A 13,223-nucleotide genomic window follows, 5' to 3' on the forward strand; every position below is an offset into this window, starting at 1 on the left:
TTTTTTTTTTTTTAAATTGTCACTGCCTTCAATTTGTATAATTACCTATAACGACGCAATAAAAAGATAATTTCCAACAATTAGAATGAGCAGTCGCTCTTGTTCTACTTATCGATAATGATCGGTAAGGCACAAAGTTCATAAGGAAAGGAAGAAATTCGTGACATTGTAGTTTGACTCGCAAGTAAAAATTTGAGCAAGAGGAAATTCCCATCAAGATATTCGAAATTATAAAATTCCCCAAGAATAATTAACGAGGAACAAGATTTAAAAAAATTCGTGAAAATTATTGTTTGAGACGCAAGTTTAAAAAATCGAACAAGAAGAATTCCCATCAAGATATTCGAAATTATAAAATTCATCAAGTATAATTAACGAGGAACAAGATTAAAAAAAATTCGTGAAAATTGTTGTTTGAGACGCAAGTTTAAAAAATTGAGCAAGAAGAATTCCCATCAAGATATTCGAAATTATAAAATTCATCAAGTATAGTTAACGAGGAACAAGATTAAAAAAAATTCATGAAAATTGTTGTTTGAGACGCAAGTTTAAAAATTTGAGCAAGAAGAAGTTCCCATTAAGATATTCGAAATTATAAAATTCATCAAGTATAATTAACGAGGGACAAGATTTAAAAAAATTCGTGAAAATTGTTGTTTGAGACGCAAGTTTAAAAATTTGAGCAAGAAGAAGTTCCCATTAAGATATTCGAAATTATAAAATTCATCAAGTATAATTAACGAGGGACAAGATTTAAAAAAATTCGTGAAAATTGTTGTTTGAGACGCAAGTTTAAAAATTTGAGCAAGAAGAAGTTCCCATTAAGATATTCGAAATTATAAAATTCATCAAGTATAATTAACGAGGGACAAGATTAAAAAAAATTCGTGAAAATTGTTGTTTGAGACGCAAGTTTAAAAAATTGAGCAAGAAGAATTCCCATCAAGATATTCGAAATTGTAAAATTCCTCAAGAATAATCAACGCGGGACAAGATTAAAAGAAATTCGAGAAAACTATTGTTTGAGACGCAAGTAAAAATTTGAGCCAGAGGAAATTCCTATTAGAATATTGATAATATTAAAATATTGAACAATATTCATGAAAATGCTTGTTCAATACACGCGAGACAATAATTTCCATCTGGACGTCAATCTTATTTTATTCGTCGATAATAACCGACTATAATAACGAAGGATAAGAAAGATATATGTAATTTCGTGAAATTATTATGTACTTAGATGTTGCGTAGCAAAGTGAATGAAAATAAATTCCTAGTAAAATATTTGCTTGCGCTGCTTCCAAGCTTCATAACTCGAGCTTAATAAAGACTCTGTAAATTCAAACGAAAGTCCTTGGAAACGTTTTGCTTTGAAACTTTCGTGCTTCTAAAGTTACTCAAAATTAGGATCCATGGAAAATAAGTACGTACTCGTATACTCGAAACTTTAGACCTTGGCATTATAACGTGTCCTTGCTATTCTACAATTGCACAGAAAACTCTTTGTACGCGTTCTAGGAACGACGTCGTACATATTAATTTGAATAAAGCACATTGTACATTGCGTCTTAAAACAACACATATTTCCTTTTTCTTTTATTTCCTACGTTGTAATAAATCACAATGTTTACTTGTGGACTCGACAACGTATAAATATAACGATTACAAATCGTTCTGGACAATTGTAATTATTTTAATTGCTCCGAACGTAGATGTAATTTATTTTCAACAGAAACGGAGAAACGCATTGTAACATGGGAAATTCATAGATAAAGATGTCGTTATATTTGTAACAGTTAACGGGTTAAATCTATGTTACAGAAGGAAATATAGAAAGGAAACTTTCTGTAAGATAATGAATCGCATTTACGACTTACCGTTTACGTATTTATAGCTCGTTACAGCATAAAGAAGTAATAAAACGAGTCTTGGCCATCGTGCAGGAATTTACATAATATAACACGTCGATTCTTTAACGCTAGACATTTTTTATCATTTTATTTGAATAAAAATAGCCCGCAGCAAAGTGTATAACACGGTAATATTGGGTTGGCAACTAGGTTTTTTTTTTTATTTAGTTGTTTACTTTCACAATTTGTCCAGTTTGGACATTTGGTAGAATTTTGACCGTTGGTATTAGGCAACTGAGTGATTGCTGATTTTGTCATTATTGTATACGATCTGATACGTTGTATTGTATACGATCTAAAGCAAAGCGCACGAGGTTTTCGTACAAAAAAGAAGCGTCAATGTGCAACATGTGTGGTACATATTCTAGAAGAAAGCGAAGATGGTCTGCCAAGATCCACAAAGGACTTTGATGGTAACCAAAAAAAATAGAAAACAGATAATAATAGCCTGCACACTTTTCTACGTTTATGGGGAATGTAAAGTAGCAAAAATACATAAAATATTCAAAGTACGGTACAAAGTACAGTAGATAGAAGAAAAAAACCTGTAGTTAAATTTGTTTAATTGTAAGAATCATAAAAATACCAATTTCAACGAGAATCCTCGGTCTCGTAAAAAGAAAAAAAACAACAATATAGAAAAAGTCGTCAACACATGAAAATTAGCAAAAACGTATAACAGAAAGAAACAAATCCAGCTGCGAGACGTATTAAATAAAAGAAATAAAAATAAATAAAAAACAGCCTGCTCGCTAAAGCAAGGAAATTCAGCTGCGAAATGTACGAAATAAAAACGAAGCTAGAAATAGTCGTTTCATGTGAGAAAGCGGTCATAACAAATCGAGAAAATAAAAATTAACGAAAGATTACCTTTTTCCGAAAGAATAAAAATTTACCTGCGAAATGTGCGAGACGAGACAAAATAAAGAATAATCGTCTTACAAATGAGAACAACTCCGAACAATTCTGAAATACAGAAAATTAAGAAGAAAAAAAGAGAAAGAAATGAAAAAAGAAACGAAAAATTAGTGTTTCCATGGAATGTAGGAAAAATTAAGAAGAAAAAAAGAAAGAAGAAACGAAAAATTAGTGTTTCCATGGAATGTAAAAAAAATTAAGAAGAAAAGAAAGAAGAAGAAACGAAAAATTAGTGTTTCCATGGAATGTAGGAAAAATTAAGAGAAAAGAAAGAAGAAGAAACGAAAAATCAGTGTTTCCATGGAATGTAGAAAAAATTAAGAAGAAAAGAAAGAAGAAGAAACGAAAAATCAGTGTTTCCATGGAATGTAGGAAAAGTGAAGAAGAAAAAAAGAAAGAAGAAACGAAAAATCAGTGTTTCCATGGAATGTAGGAAAAATTAAGAAGAAAAAAAAAGAAACGAAAAATTAGTGTTTCCATGGAATGTAGGAAAAATTAAGAAGAAAACAAGAAAAAAACGAAAAATTAGTATTTCCATGGAATGTAGGAAAAATTAAGAAGAAAAAAAAAGAAACGAAAAATTAGTGTTTCCATGGAATGTAGGAAAAATTAAGAAGAAAAGAAAGAAACGAAAAATTAGTGTTTCCATGGAATGTAGGAAAAATTTCGCGATCGACAGTATTATGCGAGTTACGATAATGCATCCTCGTAGTAATTCACACGCGTGACCCTCGATCTTGCCAGCCTCTCGTGCAGTTCGCAAAACGCTCGTTGGCATTTCTTTTGCTACGGCGGACCGTCTCCGCCTGGTACGAGCTAATCAGAACTAGTTACGTAAAGACACGCGGAGACGGCCGCCGACATGCTTGATTTTCCACTCGCGATCCGACACGAGTAAACTTTGTAACGAATCGGCCTTTGGGCACATTCTGCAACGCTGATGGAAACTCGCCTTAACAGTACGTGGTCTACATATGTTTAGCGAAAACTTGTCAACCTCGAGGAACCTTCTAGGTGCTACGAACTATCGTTCCTTATGTATTCTACGTACATTGAAAACATTTCTCACATTGTATTAAATGTATTTCAATCGTTGCTGACATTAGACCCGCGAGAAATATTCTATAGAGTTTTCGTAGAATTACAGCGATTTATTTTCACCAAGCTTTTTGTCATCTACGCGTGTTCAGCTAAAACTCGTCACGCTTGGAAACCTGCAAATTAGGGTTCTTCGTGTATCGTACACGAAGCTATCGGAAATATCTTGTGGAAATTTGATAAAATTACAATGGCTTTTTTTTTTCTTTTTGATGAATTTTTACCATCTACATGCGTTTACCTGAAGCTTGTCAACCTTGGACACCTGCAAATTACTGTTCCTTACGTACTGTACACGAAGCTATGAGAAATGTTTTATGGAAATAATTTTGATTTTATAAAATTACGGTGGTTCATTTTGACGAACGTTTCATGATCTATATATATTGACCTAAAGCTTGCCATTCTAGGAAACGTCCAAACTATTTGTTACCCACACATCGTACGCGTGTACTTTGAAAACATTTCCTATTTCTATCAAATACATCTCTGTCGTTGTTCGTATCGGAACTCGTATCCGAGACGTGTTCTAGAAATCTTGATAAAATCTATCTCGAATCTAATTCAAAATATAAATAGCAATTTCCTGCAGTCGATTTTCATCAATTTCCTAGCAAGCTTTCCAAATCGTTGCGTATCTCATGGCCACTAAAACAGCGAATAATTCCTTCTACATCCATCGACGTTATCGTGATCGCGCTTATAAAATGCTTCGGTCGCTACGAAACAAATAGACAGATTGTAAGGAAAAAAATACCAAGAGACTTGGTATTTCGTGGCTGGAGAATGACGGCTGTCACAGAGGCACTAAACGGAAGTTGGCGCGTGATACGGGGAAAATGCGATCGCGGATAAGAGCAAAACGTTTGGCATTTCCATGCGCGGACAGGTATACGGCGACACGTCGCTTGTTTCCCATTTGCTTTCGCCGGTCGGAACTTTCACTCATTGTTAAAGCTGCTTCACGCTCGAATTCACCGCGTGGACATCTCGTTCGATCTCGATTCAACGGCTGTTACCGACAATCGTGCGTGGAAAAGAGCGTTTCGCAAGAGGAGCCGAGGGTACATCGATCATTTCCACGCCGGTAAGCACCGGCTACGAATTTACCGGAATCTCGTCTCGGTGTACAAGGCGGTACCGTTATTATAATGAAATGAGTTATTCGATTAGTTGGCCGCTTTGATGAACTTGGCGCACGCACCGAGCAACTGCGACCGAGCGCAATTCGATTACGATGCAATCGGGACGCATAGGTCTTTCGATGGTTTTACGGGAGCTGCGTCACAGCGAAACTACGCGATACTGTGAATTCCACTACGTGAATTCCACTACGGGAATTGAGAATTTCGCGAAATGGTTGCAATTACGATCATTTATTACGATATATTATTTGCTTCTGTCTATCTTGCTCGTGTTATTCGTCGCGCAACTTCTATCTGTACGTTTGCAAGGCAAAGATAAGATCCCGTCTGACGTTGATAAACAAAGAAATAAATAAATTTGTATCGATCAGCGATAAAATCCGAGAAACTGAGACGCGCTGGATTTTCGAACGATGGAATTGCGGGATCGTCGGACGCCGGATGTAAAATCATTAGAATCACGAGTCGGCAAATTTTGGAATCGCGTCGTCTTGGAATAGCATCCGTGATGGAGAAGAGCGTTGGGTGCGATATTGGAATTGCTATGCGTCGAATTGGAGATACCGGAATCGCGGTACTCCGAATTCGTATGTATGAAATTACAACTCGATTTGGATGTGCAGGAATTGCGACGCATCGAAACGGAGAACAATGAGATCGATTATAGCGAATTGAGATTATAACCTTTATCGAAATCGCAACGAAGAAAGTAGGATTCCTTGGAATTGCTAGATGCGACAGTATCGGAAAGTAGTATGGCGAATGTCGTCTTGAAATCGCAGCATACCGAGATTAAGAGTCGTTGAAATTCCGACGAACAGAATTCCAAGATGCGGAAATCACGATGTTTAGAATCCAACTATAAATACGTGTGAAGCGATCGCGTTGCCCGGGACTCGAACGTAGCGGACTCGGTTCGCGAGATGATCGACGCTTCTTCCGCGACTTGGATTCTCGTCTCGTGTGGACATCGAACGCTCCCAATAGCGGCGATTAGTCATAGATTCGTGCATTGCACGCATGTGTGCCCGGTAAAAGGAAGAAGAAAAAATGACAGAGGTGCACGACTAGAGCCGGGTAGAGCAGCGGGGCACGGTGAGACTCGCGTCACGTCGCGGCGTCGTGTCCATCGAGGTGGGGTGCAGCCGTTCGACGGTTTCGCGGCGAACATCCGAGCGAGTCGCGGCGAGTGAGCGAGCGAACCAACCAGTCAACCTGAAACCGCGAACAGCCGCGACAGCGTGTGCCTCGTCGTTGCTCCGTGCGCTCTCGATGGCGCCAGGCCCCGCAACTTTAAAATAAACATCGCGATTCCGCCGCGGGCGTCGGCGAGTTTACGGCGCGCGGATCTTGAATCGGGTTTTGCCGCGCGAATATCTGTCACACGGTCGAAATACGGCCACGCGTGCGTGTAACTAGTTCACGATATCTTTTAATTATACGGCTCTAGATGTAGGATAAGTGGTTTAACCGGGTGGATTGATAAGGAGGATTTTTACTCGGAACAACGGTGCTTCGAGTTGTGAAAACAGGAATATTGATTAGTGAGAGTTGAAACGTTCGAGAAGTTAGTGTAACGGGGATTGCCGCGCATGGAATCTGTCGACTTTGCGATTGCCTTGGAAAGGTGCTGCAATTGTATCGGAATGCTCGTTGCAATTGCATCGCGGGCAAATCGAGTGACACGGCAATTACTCTCGTTGGAATCGCGGCGCCACAATTCCACCTAGAAGGAATTGCCTGCCGTTGAAGTAAACAGGTATTGAATTACAAAGCAACTGTCATCGTTCCAACCGACCCATCTTCCGAACAATTCCATTTCGTTGATTCTTCCGTGCCACGAAATTACGGTGCCAAGTGTGTTCCAACGTATCAATCTCGACGACGCAGCAAAATCCAGAGAATTGCCAGCAACCTTGCGCTCGACCTCAAACTGAAGCAGCCTCTCGAATGCGCGACTCGAGCTCGGCTTAAGGCTCGAGTCAAGGAAATCGCATCGTGACCGAAATGCCGCGCTAAAATCCCAGCCAAAAGGACCGACAATCTCAAGGCGAAACGGTCGGTTGTCGCAAGTTCGCGCGGAGGTGCCGAGCGTCGAATCGGACGGAAAACGAGCGGAGTGGAGTTGCGATAAAACGTTGTAAGATCGGGAAAGGGGCAACTATGGCGGCCAGTCGGTGAAATCGAAGATGCAGCGAAAGCACGATCGGTCGAAGTTCAAAGTATAGCGGCGTCTATCGAGCGTTTTGCTCTCGCGTTACGCCCGTGGAAAGTCAAACGGACGGAGAGAAAAGGAAGGAGCGAGGGAAGGAGAAGGTGAGAAGGGAAGGACGTGGTGTGTACGCCGACAGACTTTCACGTCGACTCTGTTTCTTCTGGATCGCGTTACGAAAATCGCGATCCGTTGCCCGAGTATCGCTGGAAAAACTCGACCACAGCTATATCGGAGATCGGTGTGTCGCGAACCTTGTGTCACGATGCGAATCGAAAGGAGAATAAATCGCGAGAAGTAGAGACGATTTGGTTCTCGGATACGACATTGGGATCGGTTGCATCGTCCGTTCGTTCGTCTTTACATAACAACGTAATGTATCTGACGAAGAATTTGCTCGGTTCGTGCGAACAAATACGGCTGGTCGGGTGCGGAACATTTTTTCAGTGAAATCGTCGCGTGGTTTTTGGCGATCGTCCGTTGCGCGCTCCCGATCTCGAGAAAGCGATCGTTGACGAAGGTTGTGAACTTTGCAGTGGACACTTGATGGAATATAAACGTTGACAGCTGAGATATACAAGCGATAACGATAAATAACAAGGATATAAGTATCAACCGAAGTACGAGGTGAAATATGGAAGAAAGTACGAGTCAAAGTTGAAGTTGGTCGAAAAGAACGTGGAACGGAAGAGTGTGTTTTTTATTCGACAAGATTCTTCAGAGATAAAAGCTTAGGCCAAAGTCGGGTGATATTCTGCTTCTACCAAAGTCGGTCTTCTCAATAAGAGAGAGAGAGAGAGAGAGAGAGAGAGAGAGTGGAAAGATTAAGTAGCAAGTTTTAAACAGTTCGAAGTTGGTCGAGTTATCGGTCCTCGAACCGACGTCGCTTCCTCGTGAACTTCGCCAGTCTCCCGCCTTTAATCGAATCTTCCGCAGCAACGACGGATAAATCGATTACCAATTAATACCCGGAGCTCTCTTGGGGAAGAGAAGAAAAAGATAAAAAGGCAAAATCAATTTTGCGATGGAGCAAAATTCGCAGACCCAAAAACCAGTTTAGTTTGCAACTAAATAATAACTAGATTTCTTAAAGTTGCGAGAATTTGGTTAATTGCTCAGAACTACCAAATAAGACGACAAAAAAATCAATTATAGGAGCTGTATTTCTTGGAATTGCGACACATGACGGATTGGAATTCGCTGGAAACGCGGCGAATAAAATTGTGCCGCGTTAGAATCGCTGCACGTAGAACCGAGGTGCGCTGGAATTGTCGCGCGTAGAATCGAATCGCGTTGCAACTGTGAATACAACAAGTTCGACTACGGTGGAATCGCGACGCGCTGAAATCACCTCACGCGGAATTGGTCGGAATTGGTCGGAATTGGTCGGAATTGCCCGGAATTGCCACTCTGAGAATCGACCCGCGCCGAAATAGCGCAACATAGATAGAAACGGTCGTTGTATCGGAGTTGCCCCGCGCAGAAATTGCTCGAGTGGGAATTGCGACACGCCGAGCCAGGAATTGTCGGAATTTCGACTCCCCGAGATTGGAATTGCGACACCCCGAGATCAGAATTGCGACGCCCCGAGGTTGGAATTGCGCGCGTGCAGGATTCAGTTGTTAGGAAATTCCGACGTACGAAATTCAGCTTCGCGAGAATGTTGGAATCGTCGTACGTATCGATTACATTCGAATAAAAAAAAGTACCTCGAACGACGACAAAATATCGAAGATCATGGAGGAAGGTGGAAACAGAAAATAAACGGCTATACGATAAGAAGTCGATAATACGATGGTCGATGGAGGAAAATTGGGCGCAGCGCGCGTTTATTGGTTCTGACGGCCATAACTACGCGATAATGATGCGCATTATATTCGCGATTCGTGCGTCATAAGGTTTCGACTGTCGGCGACGACGGTGACATCAATTTAGAGACTGTCCGACGCGGCTAAATCTAATTATTTAACAAGCCGCTGGCCGTAATGCGCCTCGAGCGCATACGCGAAATTGTGTGGAAGAAGGCGACCGCTGCGACGAACGTCGTTTCTCTTCTTCGCCTTCGTTCTTCTCACGACTATCGACAGTTTAGTGCAGTGTATCGTTAGTACGCCGTGGTGTTTCACAGTTTTATGCTGCCTTTGTGTTTGCAAACGCATCGTTTGAAGATACCAGGTATATCCAGAGTTTCTTGGAAGGAAAGCGTGGAAATGTCTGGCGACTTTTCCAAATCTTTGGCGATCTTTGGGCTACTTGGTCCATGTTTTCTTTTTTTTTTTTTTTTATTAATTTTTTCGGAAATGTTGCAAGGTACAAAGTAAAAGTACCACGCGTTGGCGAGCAGGACGAGTGAAATTGAAATATCGCGTGATTTATTGAATGTCGTAGAGAATTACGACGCTACTGATGCGTCCCGTAAGTTTCCACGTACGAGACTGTGATTTTTGGTGACGCTTTTAGTCGATTTTAATCGTGATTTCTGCTAACACTTTTAATCGATTTCGATTGCAATTTCACATAATTTTCCACGATGTACAGAACTCGTTTAAACCTTACGATTTGGCTATTTTTCTCCTCCATTTGTTCTTGAAACCATAGAACTGTCGTAGCCTTGATGTGCCTCGGCTAATCCGCTTCACCTCGCAGCCCGATAATTGATCGAGCAAATTAAAAACTTGGGCAAATATCGTTAGAAATTCAGATTGCAGTCGGATGCTAAATACAGCGATGAATACAGCATGCTCGAATTATAAATACAATCACATCGACTCACGACCAAATATATCCGAATTCTTTTACGGTCGTTTTCAAAATTGTTGAAACCTTTGGTTCGACCAGATAGATTTTTAGAGCCATAAATCGAATGGATTGCTCATATTTACATATTATCTTATTACTATTAATTTATCGATATTAAATTGTATCTTTTGCTTGAACGTTAATTTTTCATTATATAATTCTACGTAACGTAAATAAAGCTATCGAAAGCTTCAAAATCAGATTATCTTGCGACTGTTTTTCTAGAAGAATGATAAGCATATCTGGATTAAGAATATAGTCAGAAATATCTTGTGTATTAGAACAAAGAGTTGGAGGGTAGACTCGATTGGAAATATCGGATACTACATTGAAATATTAATAAAGCTTACGCAAATGAACGCGATCGATCAACGAGATTCAGTTGCATATCAGAATCGACGCTCGAAGGTCTCACAGCTGGATGATTCTTTTGTCTTCCACCTCTCTTGCCTCTTCTTGCTCACCTGTGTCGTTTCACGAGGATTTCGCAGACAGACACGAATGGAACACACCGCCTTTTTCGTTATTACGCAAACGTCAGTTTGACATTTCGCTTGGTCATCGTTTAATTGCATCGCGACACGACAGAAAATAAACTATTTTCGTATCGAATTCGTTTCACTGGAAAATACAAATATTCGAGTTCGGTAAAAGATTCAGATCCAGAAAGATACAAATTCTCGAATTTGTCTGGTTCACAAAAAAGAAAAAAAAATATTAGGCTCTTCCAAGTTTGAATTTAATATCGTATTTATTTATCTTTCATTATTGATATAATGTTATACAATTTATAGGAAATTTGAAGGTGAAAAAATGCATAAAACGAACGTTATATGGAAACCTACCCAGGTTTCGTGTCTTTAATATCAAACTCACGAGGCCTGGTGAAACGACCGCTTTCAAAATTTAATTTAACATTGTACGTTCGTTTAATTTTGTATGAATTCATCTATTATCTGAATATAATCAATTTCTCAATTTTTCTTAATGTAAGAATTCACGTAAAGTTAGACGAACGAAATAACAACGAATGTAGAATTCGAAATTAAATTTCCAAATCGATCGTTTCACTACGTCTGGTAATTACTTTCATGAAAATACCGACTTGCATAAATATCCGCGAAAAATTATACCCTAGAAGTTACTAGAAATATGAACGTAGTATCTGAAAGTTAGGGTTAAAGTTAAAGTTAAAGTAGGGGTAAAGTTAGGGAACGAGGTTAAGGGATTCTTTATCCCCTCTTTATAAGATCATTATTGAATGTATTATAAGTCATTTTATTATTTTTCTTTTTTTTTTTTTTACAGTATAAATCACTCGAAGAGAAACTATAACATCATACGTGTTTCAAGGATCTCTGAATTCTAGAACTAATAAATCTTACGAATCTGGGAAAAATGAAAGTATATAGTTAATAAGTAGGAATATAGTTAATCGATAAGAAAGTGGCGTGAATCGTGTGAAAATTGCCTCGCTTAACTTATACGATGCTTCAGAGAAATTGCGCGAGGTTAGAATTTTATTTTACGAAAAAAGGAGTATCATATGTACCTAACCTAATATGTATACGTTACGATCCGACAAGAAGCAACCTAACCTCGTAAGAGAATCTCGTACTTAAATGAAAATTCGTGGACAAGAACGTATCCTCGCGTGATATGAAAATCACGCTTTCTAATTAACTTTAATGCAGTTATAAAAATGCTGGCTGCGCGATCAATGGAAATGGCGGTCCGTTAGGTTAGGAAATCTCGTTCCAATAGTCGTATCACGTACGAAATTTATTTTTCTTTCTTTCTTTCTTTCGCTTCTCTTTTCTTTTTTTTTTTCTGAAGAGATAGGAATAGCAGAAACGTATTTTTCTTTTCACGGTGGTCTCGAGTTATGTATAACGTTTATGTGGAATTAGTCACGCGAAAACTGACTGTGAAACGTAGAAACGCAAGAAACAGTGTCGAACTTGTTCTTCCCAGTCGGGTTAATAGAAGTTCCGTGCGTTTCACACTTGATAATCCATTCCTCGTTCCTGTTTTTCAACCGACCGTTGTATTTTAGGATTAGAAAGCGGCCGGACATTTTTTTCCATTAACCTTAATCAATCGTCGCGAATGAATTCCTGTTCTCCTGCTTCTTCGTTGCTCGCTTTTTAATTGGAAATAAATCTCTCGACGATAATTGCTTGATTTACTACGTAAATACTGTGAATCTGATAGTCTACAAATACTTAACAAATTGGAGATTTGAAAGCGCAAAAGCCAACATATATGACGCGCGAGAACGTATAAAATATTCAAAGTGCTACAGCATTCTTTGATATTACATCATCTGTGTAATATTTGTATCATAATGATATAATATTATATTAGGTCTAAAGCTTGAAAGTTGTAGAATTCTTCGATGATGAATCCTACAGTTTCAAATTTTACGATTCTCCGTTTCGGAGTTCCCCATTGTCTACGGAACTCTCGACTTAGGAGTATTCGTTTCCAAAGATCCCAACTACAGAGTTCCCTGTTTTGCGCTTGTTGAACACAGAATTGCCAGTTTCAGGGTTCTCGATTATGAAGTTGTGAGTTCTTGATTTTCAAATTTTCAGTATTAAAACCTTGCCGTTTTAGAGTGCCAAACTGTGTAATCGCAATGTTAGAGTGCCGAGGTTAACAAATTTTCTACTTGGAAGTTCTCAATTTCAGAGTTCTCTCGATTTTTTAGTTCCAAATTCTAGAGTTCTCAGTTTTAGAGTTCCGAGTTCTAGAGTTCTCGATAGTGGAATTCCGGGCTTTCGAATTCTCAACATCGAAGGTACCAATTTTAGAATTCTCGATTTCAAAGTTCCCAATTGTAGAGTTCTCGATTCGACAATTCCTGTTTCAGAGTTCTCGGTTCCGCCATTTTACAAATATTCAATCTAATTCATTATCGCTCGCATATTATTAATATTTAATGAATGAAATAAATCTTCGGTGAAACTCTGTTTCGTTAATTGCGCTCGCGAATTTATGTTTATGGAGGTGTGAGAAACGTATGGTTGAAACGAAAAATATCTCTGTTTATTAAATTCAAGAAATGAAGCTTTTGATTAATTGTCACGTAAAACATGAATGGCGTACGTGGCAGACTCGTTGAAATCTTGAGGCTAC

At 39.1% G+C, this 13,223-nt stretch overlaps 1 protein-coding gene across 5 annotated transcripts in view; it reads left to right on the forward strand.

Moving 5' to 3' along the window:
* The window catches only part of LOC117232715 (IQ motif and SEC7 domain-containing protein 2), a 143,047-nt gene that overhangs the window by 76,597 nt on the left and 53,227 nt on the right, over positions 1 to 13,223 (forward strand). The window contains exon 1 of one of the 5 annotated variants that reach the window (XM_033492292.1): positions 8,910 to 9,458. The exons of the other annotated variants lie outside the window; for them this stretch is intronic. The gene's annotated coding sequence lies outside the window, so the exon portion shown is untranslated. Of the gene's footprint in view, positions 1 to 8,909; positions 9,459 to 13,223 lie in introns of those variants that run through there. 5 annotated transcript variants of the gene reach the window in all.

This window comes from Bombus vosnesenskii, unplaced genomic scaffold (genome assembly GCF_011952255.1).
Source record: "Bombus vosnesenskii isolate JDL3184/JDL3185 unplaced genomic scaffold, Bvos_JDL3184-5_v1.1 scf7180000013293, whole genome shotgun sequence".
In the NCBI taxonomy this organism is placed as follows: domain Eukaryota; kingdom Metazoa; phylum Arthropoda; class Insecta; order Hymenoptera; family Apidae; genus Bombus; species Bombus vosnesenskii.